The 13,129-nt window shown below is 39.8% G+C and overlaps 1 protein-coding gene across 1 annotated transcript in view; it reads left to right on the top strand.

The window, feature by feature from the left end:
- The window catches only part of SHC4 (SHC adaptor protein 4), a 134,421-nt gene that overhangs the window by 49,956 nt on the left and 71,336 nt on the right, over nt 1-13,129 (top strand). The window lies entirely within an intron of this gene.

Here is a 13,129-nt window from a genome sequence, read left to right as displayed (position 1 = left end):
AGAAAAGAAATTGATGTGAGGAGAGAAATTAGAGTAAGGATTACTCGCTGCAACCCTCAAGAAGCTTGTCCTACTAACAAAGTGGTGATGGTCTTACATTACTGGGGTTGCTGACTTATTTTCCAGAGAGTAGATAAAGCAAAGAAGCATGTTACTATGTGATTATTTGGACTCATTTACAGTATCTTAGTGTGTTCCTCTTGTTACAATTCCCAAAGCTCAACAAACTTGCTTTTTATATTTTTGCTTCCTTGTACATTTTTACTACATATTCTGGAACTTCGAAAGAATGATGTCTTTAGACCTGTCCCAGAGCCGATGATTATGCTTACTTTAGATGACTATTATATTATTCTAAATAAAGCCACATTTATTTTGAATTCAAATAAATTTCTATGCTGATAAAAAAATGTAAATCTGTCTTATGGTGGAAATGGGAAAGTAGGCAAAGTAGAAGGAAAAATAGACAAATCACTGGAGAAAACCAGTAGTAACAGTTTTGGTATATGATTTTTCTATTCCTGTGTTTCCAAACCAAAGTGGGATAATAAGGTTCATATTAATTGGTAATGCACTTTTTGTCATTTATTATGCACATTTTCAAGGTCATGAAGTATGAGCAGTAATTACTTCTACATGAGCTTTAAAGTGGGAGAAGTAATTTTAAGTGCATCTACTAGCCAGAGGATATTTATTAAGAGTCCATTTGGGGGTGGGCCACGGTGGCTCAGCAGGCAAGAATGCTTGCCTGCCATGCCGGAGGACCCGGGTTCGATTCCTACCCATGTAAAAAAAAAAAAATTAAAAAAAAAAGAGTCTATTTGGCTTTAAATAACAAAGACTAACTCTGCCCAGCTTTAGCAAAAAGGGGAGTTCTTTGGAAGGATTTTGGGGTCTCATGGAACTTGAGGAGGAGTGAACAATCAAGCCAACAAGAAAGAAAGGGATCATAGTGGGCAGGCCACGGTGGCTCAGCAGGTAAGAATGCTTGCCTGCCATGCCCGAGGACCCGGGTTCGATTCCTGGTGCCTGCCCATGTTAAAAAAAAAAAGAAAGGGATCAGGGCCACTCCCAAGGCCTCGGCAGCAGGAGAGCAGAGAAGCCTCTATCTCGGGTTCTCAGCACCAAATGCCAAATTCCCAGGAAGAACTGGGGTTGGGACCTGCCTCTGGAGCAATCATCTTTGGTCAGGTCAAAGTTGCATTGTGGCAGTATGGTAGTTCCCGTGTTAATCGTTTATCGGGAAGGAGAGTGATGGAAGGAAAAAGAAGAAGACAAGGGTAGAAAGGGAATGACTTTTATAGAAAGGAGGTGGTAGAGGCAGTGAAAAATTGATTTCCATTACAAAGGGAAAAGAAGACACTAGATGATATTTCCTTGTTTTTTGTTTTTTTAAAGAGAGATGGGGACAGTTTAAATTAGCCCCAAATGTTCCATGATAATCTAAGAAAGTTTGCAAGATTATTAATCAAATGTTTAATGTTATTATAGCTAGTGTTTTAATTTTAGAATATATTTTGATACAGCAGTATTTTTATGTCCTGGTTGAACATTTCAAGATATTTTAAGACTATATATATGTACCGTATTCAATATAATTATGTCCCTTTTGTAGGACTTAGGACACTATTTTAGATATTTATAGAGGCTTATAAAATGGTCATATTTTTCCTTTCATGATGGGCTGTCCACAGTATCTATATTTTCTTTGCCCAGGAGGTCAGGAATGAAACTCCCAATTATAGCATCTTTTCCATGGAAAATATGAGCCACTTTAAGAAGTGGTTTCTAAAATTGTAACTAAAAGCAGGACCTGCTTATTTATCCATATGAATCTATAGACACTTACAGATGTACAGATACTATCACACACACACAGACACACACACACAAACAGGTGATATATGCACATTCACTAACCTAAACAAGAATGTTAGACATCTGCCCATGTCTGAGTGTGCAGGATAGTCAATGGCATCAAGTGTTTGCAGAAAAAAAAATTTAATTTAGAACTTAAAAAGCCCAAGTGGTAGAGCATATACATGTGGGGAAACTCCAGTATTTTTCACTTTGTTGAGTGGAATAGATTTCTTCAGTGATTTCTTCCTAGGCCTTCCTTACTACTCAGGGCCTGATGAGAATGCATTCTAGTAACTCCTTTCTGTGGCACCTGCTTGGCTTCCTTTAGAAGTTTATCATCTCCCAAGGTTCTCAATTAGATGTTGTGCACATGTTCTCCAGGAGGAAAAGACTGGATTTCTCATTTTGATTGTGACAGGAAAGTGGCCAGCCCCTCATCTGCATCCTTTACAAAGTAAGTGCAGTGGACCTTTTGAACCATTGTTTCTGAAAGTACCAATGCTGCATTTACACAAGGGCTTCCTGAGTCCCCCAGAGTATATCTGGCCTGGAAGAGGTTGGATCCACTGAAGTCCTATTTCAATAGAGCCATCAGTAGGTCTCCATGTCTACCACCTTTGGGCTTTAAGACTTTCCCTTGAATTAGTTCAGAAGGCTGGCAAGTTTCAGAGCCAAAGAACCTGAGACATAGTTGGATCAATAAATAGAGGTTTCAGGGCTTCTCAGGCCTAAACCATAGATCTTGAGATGATTCTGGAGGTCTTGAATGGTCCATGGTTATTATTGGTAGTCAGAGAGCAGCAAAAAGAAGTAAATTATCCACAAACAAGATCTGACATCCTGAACCAGATGCAATTCCAGAATGAGGAACTTTTAGTCATTTTCTTTGAGAGAGTGTTTGGTACATGGGGGCTGTCATATATATTGTTGAATAAAGGAATAAAAATGAATTAGCCAGAGATGCTTAGTTGGGTTCATAGAGCCTTGAGATCCAAGGAGTTGGTTAGTATGAACAGCAGAATTTCTCAATCTACATAAAACTATGTGAACCTCTTTCTAGTAGAGAGAATCAGACATAGTTTTCCACTGCTACCATTAGCAAGCAGTTACAGAGCAGTTTACTATTATTAAATAGCTATTACCATCAGCATTATCAAGTCACAAAAGTTAACATTTATGAAATAGATATTACAATTATAGTCTACTCATGAGAAAACCGTGACTTAGAGAAATCAAGAAACTTACCAAGGTCACCTTGTAAGTTAGTAAATGGTGTAATAGGAAGCCAGGTCTACCTGACTCCTGTGCATCATGCCTCAATCAGAGGTCCCTGGTGAGAGAATTTTAAGGAGTAAATCTTAGGAAAATGTTGAAGGACAGAAGTAACAGAATAAGAAAATGTTCAGTCTTCAGGATGGAATTTGGTCTGCATTCAGGATGCCAGCCTCCCATTTGTGGATTCTCTCTGGAAGGGCCTTCAGAAATATGTTTGTGAATCTGCAGGTGAGGATATTTTTAACGTCCCTGATCTCCACTAAGGGAAAAAAAAATTGCGTGAGGCAATGGGTCCAAACCTTAGTATGCAACAGACCTACCTTGAGGGCTTATTAAAACACAGAATGGTTCCCCCCCCCCCCCCCCGCATGGGTAGGCTCCAGGAATTGAACCCGGGTCTCCAGCAGGGCAGGTGAGAATTCTGCCACTGAGCCACCATTGCACCACCCAGCACAGAATGTTTTTAATTCAAGAATTTGCATGACAAGATAGATATATAGGCCAACAGAATAGAATTGAGAGCTCAAAAAACAACCCTCACGCTGACAAGTGGGTAAAGATCATTCAATTGGGAGAAAAAAAAAAAAAAGAAGGAGGACGCCTACTTCATACCATATACAAAAACCAGCTCAAAATGGATCAGAGACTTTGATATAAGAGCTAGAATTATCAAACTCCTAGAAGGCAATGTAGGAAAGCTTCTCCAGGACCTTGTGTTAGGCAATGATTTCTTATAATTTAAATTCCAAGCATGAGCAACAAAAGGAAAAATACTTAAATGGAACCTCATCAAAATTTAAAACTTTTGCACCTCAAAGGAGTTTATCATGAAAGTAAAATGACAACCTATACAATGGGAGAAAATATTTGGAAACCACATATCCAGTAAGTGTTTAATATCCAGAATACATAAAGAACTCCTTCAACTTAACAAAAATACAAACAACCCAATTTAAAAATGAGCAAAAGACTTGAATAGACTTCTCCAAAGAAGATATAAAAATGACCAGAAAGCATATAAGAAAACGTTCAACATCATTAGCCATCAGGAAAATGCAAAGCAAAACCACAATGAAATACCTTTTTATACCCATTAGAATGCTGCTGTTAAAAAAAAAATAACAAGTACTGGAGAGGATGCAGAGAAATCAGAACACTCACTTATTGCTGATGGCAATGTAAATGGTGCAGTCACCATGGAAGACAGGTGGCGGTTCCTCATAAAGCCAAGTATAGAACTTCAACAATCTCACTACTAGGTATATTCCCCAAAGAACTGAAAGCAGGGACTCAAATCGATATTTGCAACTTATTCATAGCATTGTCCATAGCAGCATTATTCACACAATTGCCAAAAGATGGAAGCAACTCAAGTGTCCATCAACTGACAAGTGGATAAATAAAACACACACATACACACAAAGGAATGAAGTCCTGATACATGCAACAACATGGATGGACCTTGAAGACACCATGTTGAGTCAAATAAGCCAGACACAAAAGGACAAATATTGCATGAGCTCACTGATTTGAAACAACTTGAATAAGCAAAATCATAGAGTCAGGAGTTAGAATTTAGTTTATCAGGGTATGGGGTGAGGGTAGTGAATGGGAAGTCAAGGCTTAAAATGTACCAGGCCCTTATTTAGAATGAGAAAAAAACCGTTTGGGTAATGGTGGTGATGGTAGCACAACATTGTGAGGGTAATTAACAGCACTGAAAAATATATCTGTATATAATTAAAAGGGGAATTGTTAGATTGTATATATTGTAACAGAATAAAATTTCTTAAAAAGAAATCTATGGAACTACACTACACACACAGTGAACCCTAAGTTAAATTGCAGACTTTAGTTAACACTACAATTATAAACATATGCTTTCATCAATTGTAACAAATGTTCCACACCAATGCAAGGTATTGGTGCTGAGGTAGTGTTTGGGAATCCTGTATTTTATGCATGATTGTTCTGTAAGCCCACAACTTCTCTACTAAAGAAGGATAAAAATTAAAAAAAAAAAAAAAGAATTTGCATGTCTAAAAAATCCTCAGCTGATACTGCTGGTTCAAGACCACACTTTGAGAGCCACAGGTATAACGGAAGCCTATCCAATGATTTCAAAATAAGGGCCCAGTTGGAACATGAACATGGATTAAATGGGTACACCTTATTTTTGAGCAGGCAGTTCCCCAGAAAATCACAAAAAGCATTTGTGTGTCTGAGTGTGTATGTGTGCATGTGTGTTTTAAGAACTGAAAAGGGGAAAGCCTGGGAATGCTAGAGCAGCTGTTTTTAAAATTCTGCTACACCCTAAATAGCCAGAAAAATTAATGAGGCAGTTCTCTTTGGGAACAGTGAGGTAGACAGAAGGCATTTAATTAGTTCATTAAAAACTAACTTCAGCCTGATAATCGCTCTGGTAAAAAGTGAGCTTAGTGGCCAAAATAAATGATCGGATTGATTGTTGCATCTCTCTACCTGTAAGGCAGATTTGTTTCATCGCCTGTGGGTATTCCCCCTAGGAAAACTGAGAAATATCTAACAAGAAGTGTACAGCTCTGGTTCCTTTAATCAAACATGATTGAATTGTAGCTTGAGAGAGATGCATTTTTACTCTAAGAAAATGAATATATTCACGTGTGCTTGAACAATAAAATGGTGGGTGTTTTTTATTCAGATCATCTGAGCTACTTATGAGAAATTCTCTGAAATGATATTTTTCACCGTCCTCTATTTCAACATAGGTTCTTAAAAAGGAAAGACATAATCTAGTTAAGTGAATATACCGATGTGCGCTAGCTCATTATCAGGTATGAGGCTGGATTGGAAGTTTTCTGAGATGGTGGTTGAGTGCAGGAGGGTATTGGGAGGGTCCTCAAGTTCAGCATGTGAAGGAGTGAGGGAAACAGGAGTGAGCAGAGGGAGAGGCTGACCTGTGATGCAGGCCCAAGAAAGACCTTTGCAGATTGCATTGACAGTTCTGGTCAGGCCCTTCAGAGTTGTCCAGAACTGAGGCCAGGGTGCCAGGCCTTTGAACCCCACCCATATTGGCCAGCCATTGGATGCCCCCTGACCCTGAGGATGGGGCATATCTATGGGCAAGGAGACTCCCTGCAGGAGGGGACAGTTTCTGGGGAAAGAACTCAGCTGTAAGGCATTAGTGATCAGCACTCCCAGCAGGTTGAGGAACGAGTGACTTAGTCCTGATGGGGAATCTGGGTTGTATAGGGGGACAAGGCTCATACTTTGTTGCAATGCCATGGAGATGCCTAAACATTAATTTACTGAATGCATAGTGGGTCCATGGTAGACTCACAGGTGTCATGGAATATCTAAAGAAAACCATATGTGCATCTGCCCTTATAGAAACCTCTACTATGCAGTACTGTTTGAATGATAGACATAATTTGACCCATTATATGGCGTTTTTAACTGCACCATCCCAGTTATGATACACAAAACACTCTTCTGGGTACTAGGTATTGTAACAAGCAGATTAGATCCAGTTCACAAGGAGACAGCCATAATAAGGATACAGCCGTAATAATACCTAGCATATACCAAGGCACTGTTATTATTCTTGTTCTATATATTTAAGGAACTAAGGCGTAGAGAGCGAGGTCACACAGATGGCTAAAAACAGAGCTAAATTTTGAACTCTGGCTGTGCAGTTGCAGGGCCCACTTAACCAGGCTTTCTTCACTCTCTATGCTCATGGGCAGGAAGTTAGAGATAAATTAAAGTTGCCAATATTTTGTTTTTGACGTTTACTATAATTTTTCACTTTTTCCCCTGAGCAATCAAGAAATAATATTATAATTATTTCTGTATCTCCCAAAGCACTTTGCACTGCACCATGCACAGAGTATCGCTTACTGAAGGTTAATTAAGATTAAAACAACAAAGAAATAGAACTGCACTTGCTCCTTTCTCTCCCTCCACTGAGCCCTGGTAGAAGCGACAAAGGAAAGAATTGGAAATGATAATTAACAGTTTGTATAAGAAGTCTCATAATCTTTACACTCATACAGTAAAAACCCATTTCTTGTAAAACACAACTTCATGTACCAAGGAACTAAACAAAACCATGTCCACAATAGGCATATGCAATCTTTGTCTGTAAAGATTAAGAGGTTTTGTGCCATGCCTAAGCTGATAGCCGATCGTAACCCCAAAGCCTCTTAAATTCGTTTCTGATTTGCTCTCAAGCAGGGTGGTCAGCAAAGCAGGGCTTGGAGGCCAAGTGCAGCCTGCCACCTGATTTTGGATGGCCTGAGAGCCAAGAATGGTATTGGTGTTTTTAAATGGTTGGGGGAAAAATCAAAAGAACATTTTGCAATGTGTGAAAATTATATGGAACTCAAATTGCAGTGTCCCTAAGAATACAATCACGCCCATTTGTTTATTTATGGTGAGCTACTACAGCAGAGTTGAGTAGCTACAATAGAGACTATATGTCTCACCAAGCCTAAAATACTCACTCTCTGGCCCCTTAGAGAAAAAAGTCACTGACCCTTACTAGAGAGCAATCCTCAACCTTAGCTGCATTGGAACCACTGAAAGATCCCAATACCAGGCCCCTTGTTGCACCAATGAAGTCAGAATCTCTGGAGACAAGACGCGGTATTCAGTATCTGTGAAAGCTCCCAGGTGTTTCTCCAATGTCCAGCCAAGGTTGAGAACCCTGCCTAGAGCCCGAGTGCATTTTGAGGGGCAGAGGACTACAGGCCTCCTTGCATCCAGGCTGTCAGATGGAAGAGGGAAGGCAGGTCGCTCATCACCATCTGTGTGTGCAGGGCACAAAGTGAGTAAAGACCTCCAGATGACCTGGGGGCAAAGCCCTTCTCCATGAGGAAGAGGAGATGAAGGGGGCAGAGTCAGGAGAGGATTGTACCAAATATTTCTGCCTGTACGCGGATTGACTAAATTGCAAACACACTCTCCCCCAACTGGAACCTGATCAAATGCACAGGTGGTATGGCCTTCAGTGCCCTAGCCACTAGAAACAGGTGACCTAATTCCTTAGTGTCCACTAAAGCAACCATCTGGTCAAAGCTGGAGAAAAACAGAACAAGTCACCCTGTGCAGTGAATTCAAACAGAAGTTTTAATAAGCTGTGCGGTCCATGAACTGATCTGTTTCAGAGGAGGCTTGTTAAATCTCAGCGGCCTGGCCCTACCCAAGACCTGTAGAATCGGACTCTCTAGGAACAGTCTCAGGAAACTGCATTTTAACCAGCTTCGCAGATGGCTCTTAAGAGCTTTAAAGTTTGATCACCACTTACCTAAATGGCTATACCAGTGAATTCTTCGAAGATGTGCAGGCTACAGTTTTCCTACCTTTATCGGCATATAAATAACTTTATAGGCCAGTTATTTTTCCCGGAGAGGCACATGCAAAAAAAAGCATGTTCTTCTTAGGTGAAATCTATAATATATGTGCCAAATGACCTTTAAAATAACCAGAGATTTTCACAAAAAGAGTAGTGCAAGTCGTATACTTATTGTATCAATCACTCACTATCATAGACATCTCTTTAGCAAACTTTTAAATATTTTCCATAATTCCAACTCTTCCTCCTTTGAAGATAGGCCCAATTTTTGGAAGAAGAAAGACATCATTTGAGTTGAAATATGGGGTAGAAAGTGAGTGGTTAAGATGGATCTGTTTTGGTTTAACAAAAGTGAACTGTGACTCTCTTAACTGACTCCACTATACAGCATGTCACTTGGTGTTTTACCCCAAAAGGCTGGCCTTCACAGCATTTGGAATATTTTCTCGATGCAAAATTGTTTTAGAAAGGTCCAGATGATCCCAAGCACAACAGTCTTTTGCATTTATAAATTCATTAATCTTTTGTATGAAAACCATTAACTCCATCATCATTTTCTTAAGGCGTAACTCCTTACAAGGTAATAAGCCATCAGTCTGTGGGTGAAGGTGTTTGCATTTTTAAACGTGTGATTCTGTGAGGATGAGAGAAAATCAGCACTTCATTTCCATTCATGAGGGGAGACTTGGGAGGAAGTGTCTCTCACCTCATCCCAGTGCAATTGCTGGGTCCACATTTACCTCTGAATCAAACCGCAGAATCACAGAGTGCACAGAACAACCCAAGACCTAGAATTGCTGAGAGGGGTAGGATTGCAAATGTGCTCTAAGAAACAGATTTTAAATGTAATTCAGGCTGAACAGAGTGGCGCGATAAGTCAGTAAGGGGATAAAGGCTGTGGGCAGCATTGAAAGGTTTTATTTGACCATCCTGGACCTGAAGTGCCTTTTTCTGAAATGAAAGGACCTGTTTTATGGGCCGAGTCTACCGCCTGGGGTACTTGGGTGATGCCCCTTGATAAAGCACAAAACGAGTTTGAAGCTTTCCATTTTCACCTCGTCTGTGGGCCTTGACTGCATTCATTGTCTGCTAATCGGCGCGGAGCAGGATCATATTCTGAAGTGTCTTGTGTGAGGGCCTGCACGAATTCTCAGACGCCTTTCATTTCAATAAGCCGAACAAAATTGAACACACTGATCACTGAGCCTTTATGTTCTGAAGGCAGAGTCCAAAACAAGATGGTACTCATTTCCTAGAACAATCGGAGTGACATGATACCACGCTCGAGTGGAGTCGGAATTACTCACAAGTCTCTTCGTGTATCAATAAAAAGGCAATTTGAGACATTCAGGTGACAGCTTGTCCCTCAGACCTCATTAACTGACTTCTCTAAAGAGTCACGTTGTTGCAGAAAGTAAGGAAGAGTCCCTTGGGAGATGTGGGTGAATTTGTTTTGTCCGAGTATGTTTGAGTTGTAGTGTGTGGTTAAAATTTATTCTCATTCCTTCAGTGTGTGTGTGTGTGTGTGTGTGTGTGTGTGTGTGTGTGTGTACTGAGAGGTGGGGAGAGTGCCTTTCATCTTTCCACTGCATCATTTGCCTGGTCTTCCTGTGTACTAAAGAACTGCCTTTTTGACATTCACTAAAAAAAAGTCTGTCCCACAGCCCCTCCCCCAGGAGATGCTTCATTTTTTTTTGGATTGTTACATTGCCTTCCAAAATAAAAAGTAAAAAGGTGGAGGGCAGGCCATGGTGGCTCAGTGGCAGAGTTCTTGCCTGCCATGCTGGAGACCCGGGTTCAATTCCTGGTACCTGCCCGTGCAAAAAAAACAATAATAATAATAAAAACTAAATACACAAATAAACAAATAAATAAAAAGGTGGAGGGGGTGGGGGTGTGTAGAGGTTAGGCAACATTGCTTCCAGAGAAGCTTAACTGCTTAACGGTTAAAGACACTGAAAACATATAACCTAAGCACTGTACTGGCCAAGGGTTGATGAAGAAGTGCTTTGTTTGGATGATTAGCTTGGACTCTATTAAGACAGACAAAATATCTTTTTGTTGTTGTTGTTGTTTTGGCGTAGGCAGGGTTTTATATGCTTCACAGCAAATCTTCAACTGCATTCTCCTTCTCTTACATCAGCCCACTTCTCCCCTTCTCTATCATGGGGCAAAAACAATAAACAAAGTGTCCACTGTTGGTACTGTGGGGTATTTCTAGCTCTTTCTAGTACAGGCTCCCAGGGCGGAAAGCTTTTCTTAGCCATCCAAACTCTGAAAATTCTCTCCTTTAAGAGAAAAGGTTTGCCGAAGGCTTTCTAACTCGAGAATGTCCCATGGCAAGTCAGCTCCAAAAGGGTGAGTGGAAATGCAGCCTGCTGGGTGCCCGGGGCTGGCCAGGACTCCCTCGGTCCTGTGGGGAGTCACTAGTTTGAGCTCCCTGCTTGGTTTTCTTTTTCCTTAGCATTTGTAAAGTCAACGCTTTCGGCCAGAGGGTGTGGTTGAAACTCCAGAAAAGCACTGAAAGTACTATTTGTTCTTGAAAATGTTACAGTTAATCTTATGGTCCCAGTCTAAGGGGAAGAAAGAATCTTTGTGAAGAAAAGCAACAAACTGCAGACATTTATCTGTCTGCCCTGGTTGGGATTTCAGGAGATTTGTTAATGCTGACATCACAAAAAAAGCAGAATTTGAGTGGTTTCTTTTTTAGAGAAGTTGTGCGTTTACTGAACAATCATGCATAAAATACAGGATTCCCATACACCATCCTGCCACCAACACTTGCATAGGTGTGGAAACTTTGTTACATTTGATGATAACACTTTTCTTGTAATTCTATTTTAACAGTAGTTACATTTCTTACAATTATGAAAGATTATTAAAGTAGTACTAAAGTTATTGTTCACAGTTTATGGAGGGATATTTCCCCCCATATTTTTGAACAGTTAATTTTTTAATGCATGTCTTTATTTTCTTACTCAATTATCCATATACTGTATAAAGGAAGTGTCATCAGTCACAAGGTTTTTGCAATCACATGGTCACATGATAAAATCTATACAGTTAGACAATCATTATCAAAGATCAAGGTTACTGGATTACAGTTCAACAATTATAGGTATTTCCTCTGGCTTTTCTGATGCACTAGATACCAAAGAGATATATCTATACCATGAGTCAGTAGGCATAATCATTTACTAAATTCTAATTTCTCAGTTATCCCTCCTCTCATTTGATCATTCTCTCAATTTTCAGGGATATCTGGGCAGTGACCATTTTAACTTCATGCTAGAAAGGGTTGTCCACCTTATGGGGCAGAGACTGGTTGATGTTCTGGGAGAGAATGGTACCTCTGGGTTTCAGGGCTTATCTGGCATAAGGACAATCTGAAGCCCTTAAGTTTCTGGGAAAAAAAAACTTATTTAGTAAAACATTTATAGAGTTTTAGATAAAGCCTAGGGTATTCTTTAGGGTTTTCAAGAATACTATGGTGAATTCTAATATCTGACTGAAACTTGATAAAAGTATCCTCCAGAATGACCTCTCAGAATCTATTTGAAATCTCTTAGCCACTGAAACTTTATTTTGTTTCATTCCTTTCCCCACTTTTGGTCAAAAAGTGATTCTCAATCCCATGATGTCAGGGCCAGGTACATCCCTGGGAGTCATGCCCCACTTTGAGGGCGGGAGGGTAGTAAGTTTATTTGCACAATTAGCTTAAAGAGAGAGGCCACATCTGAGCAACAAAAGAGGTTCTCTTGGGGTGACTCATAGGCATAATTATCAGTAAGCTTAGCTTCACCACTGCAAAAATAAATTTCATACGGGCAAGCCTCAGGATTGAGGGCTTGGCTTATTAAATTGGGAGCCTCTAATGCTTGAGAGAATATCAGAAATTCCCCTGGTGGGGAAGATTGATAGTTTCACTTTTTTTTTTTTATTAGTTCCTTGAGAGAATTTTGCAAATACTTTTTTATTTTTGCCCCAAATTCTCAGGAATGTATGAGGGCATTACATTAGCCTATACAGAGTGATAAGATCTCATTTCCTATTCTAGGTTTGATGTAATTAAATTTAATTTTTACATAAAATAAATATCTCTTCCTTTGGTCTCACACAGAGGTTGGGGTTTTAAAATACAGATAATATCATCCTTTACCCCATATTCTAATTTACCTTAGTCCTAATCAGATCCACTTCATTCATATCTCTAGCTGAAGCCTGATTGCTTTTTCAGCTTCTTTAACAGTTGCTGTATGTAGCAATGCTGATTTTCAGAGTTGCTGTATGTAGCAATGCTGATTTTCAGAGTTGCAGAACTCTATGAGTGGTTATTTTAAAGCAGTAGTTCCTAACTAAGGATCTCTGGATTCCCAAGAGGTTCAAAGATGGTTGTCTAGGGAGTTGTGGACCCTTTAAAATCGATTAGAATAGTTAGTATATAGAGGCTATTAACTGGAGCAGGGTCCCTTGGCTCTCTCTAGAGTATCAAATCCAAAATATTAGCAATTACTTTTTAAAAGCTTGTCCATAAGCACAAATTCTCCCCTTTTCTCTTTTGAGCAAAGTTGTATAGCAAGAGATTTGCAGAATCTGTGAAGCCTCAGGTGCCTTGCCTGACTTTAAAGCTCTGTGCATGTGAGTACGCACACACGTGTC

Source organism: Tamandua tetradactyla, chromosome 14 (assembly GCF_023851605.1).
Source record: "Tamandua tetradactyla isolate mTamTet1 chromosome 14, mTamTet1.pri, whole genome shotgun sequence".
NCBI classification, from domain to species: Eukaryota; Metazoa; Chordata; class Mammalia; order Pilosa; family Myrmecophagidae; genus Tamandua; species Tamandua tetradactyla.
The sequence above is the reverse complement of the archived record's forward strand: the minus strand, read 5'-3'. Positions and strand labels throughout refer to the sequence as shown.